The sequence below is a fragment of the Mandrillus leucophaeus genome, unplaced genomic scaffold (genome assembly GCF_000951045.1).
Source record: "Mandrillus leucophaeus isolate KB7577 unplaced genomic scaffold, Mleu.le_1.0 Scaffold99, whole genome shotgun sequence".
In the NCBI taxonomy this organism is placed as follows: domain Eukaryota; kingdom Metazoa; phylum Chordata; class Mammalia; order Primates; family Cercopithecidae; genus Mandrillus; species Mandrillus leucophaeus.
Window position 1 is genome coordinate 2,257,769 of NW_012110807.1, and position 1,873 is coordinate 2,259,641.

Here is a 1,873-nt window from a genome sequence, read left to right on the forward strand (position 1 = left end):
GAGAAACCCCGTCTCTACTAAAAATACAAAATTAGCCGGGTGTGGTGGTGCATGCCTGTAATCCCAGCTACTCGGGAGGCTGAGGCAGGAGAATCGCTTGAACCAGGGAGGTGGAGGTTGCAGTGAGCCAAGATCGCACCACTTCACTCCGGCCTGGGCAACAAAAGCGAAACTCCGTCTCGAAAAAAAAATGTTCTGTCCTCCTTCCTTGACAAATACACCTTCATAAGGACAAACACACCTGGAAGGCTGGGTTTGTGTTTAGAATTATCAGGCTCCTCGGAGGCCGGAGACCGCAGGAGGAGCTATAGCAGGTGGGAGGGTGGGGGTGGGGAGCCAGCCTCAGCCTCTGGCCTCTCCAGCTTCACACTCTTCTTTCCTTTTTGCCCCAGGTTCTGTTCTTTTCCCTGAGGGGCTGTGCATGCTCAGGTGTAGGCACTTCAGGCTATAAGCACATGTTCTGTCCACACCCCCTGCCAACAGCTACCTCCTGGTCACTCCTGGGGCTTAAGGGTGCCCAAACGGGTGGCTCAGACAACCCTCAGGAGAATGCACCCAGGACGCAGGCTGAGGTCATTGAACAGGGAACTCCAGGGCCCCAGATGCCAGATCATGGTCAAGGGGCCCATGGCTCCAGCTGGAAATGTCTCCCCGGTCCAGGAGTGCTGCTCTCGAAAGCACAGGGCTCAAGTCTGTGGGCCGAGGGCCCCCGGGTGCTGCAGCAGCTGGGGTGGTCAGAGCTGGACATGGGGTCTCCCTCCCTCCTTGAGCTTGCTCTTGACCGTCACCTGCAGCCACGTACCCCTGCCCCAGTCAGATCCCCCACGCCCCAGCCAAATGCCAACCCTGGGGAGCTTCCCACTTCAATAAGTCAGCTCCCTTTACCCTGTCCCCACTGCCCCCCACCCTTATCCCCCTTATCCGGCTGCTCCACGCCCTGCCTGCTCCCTGGGCTCCTAGCCCCAACTATCTGCCTACCCCCCCACCCCGCTCTGCCACCCTAACCTCCTATCTGCCCTCCTCAGGTCAGCCAGTCAGATCTTTCTAAAATGCAAAGATGCAGGCTTTGGGTTTCCTTCCCTGTCTAACCAGCGCTGGTTCCCGGGCTGTCTACATATCATTCTCCAGGCTCTGGATGTCCCTCCTCTCTTCCCTTCTCTCCTTGGGTTCTGAGCTCTAGCCATTTGGGCCTTCTCTCCAATTCAGTTTTGTGTCATTTCTGCCTCATGGTCTTCATGCGCACTACCCCCTCTACCTGGAACCACGTTTTCTGCTCTTTGTCCCTGGCTCCCCAGACCAGCAGAAACCACATGGCGATGAGCACATGGAGTTGTCAGTTTCCAGTGTGTTTCCTACCTGGCCTGTAGGCAACAAGAGGGCAGGTTGGGTCAGTGCTGTTCGCTGCTCCATCTTCAGTGTCTGGCACAGAGCAGATGTCACTGAAGTTTCATGAGTCACATGCACCTGCACTGGGCTTGAAATCAAGAGACCATGGCAGCTAATGTCTATTGTATGCTCACTGTGTCCCGGGCTCTGCTTTTAAGCATATCATATGTATTAGTTCGCTTATTTCTCACAACAGACTTAGAAATAGGAATGATTACTATCTCCACTCTACAGAATGAGGACACTAAGGCACAGAGAAGTTCAGAGACTTAGACTCACAGCTGCCCAGTGACAGACCCCGATTTGAACCCAGGCCGTGGAGTTCCAATGCTGAACCACGTCTTCCCGTCTAGCCCCAGCTGGGCCAAGGCCTTGCTGTGGGTCCCTGGGCACCAGTGTCTCCACTTCTCTGAGCTGCAGCTTTTCTTTTCTTTTTTTTTTTTTTTTTTAGACGGAGTTTCGCTCTTTTTGCCAAGGCTGGAGTGCA

General features: G+C 54.8%; 1 pseudogene across 1 annotated transcript in view; it reads right to left on the bottom strand.

The window, feature by feature from the left end:
* The window catches only part of LOC105532858, a 22,953-nt pseudogene that overhangs the window by 18,428 nt on the left and 2,652 nt on the right, over positions 1-1,873 (bottom strand). Inside the window, exon 2 of the transcript XR_001005054.1 lies at positions 1,357-1,533. The product of XR_001005054.1 is annotated as an uncharacterized LOC105532858 (transcript). The remainder of the gene's footprint in view (positions 1-1,356; positions 1,534-1,873) is intronic.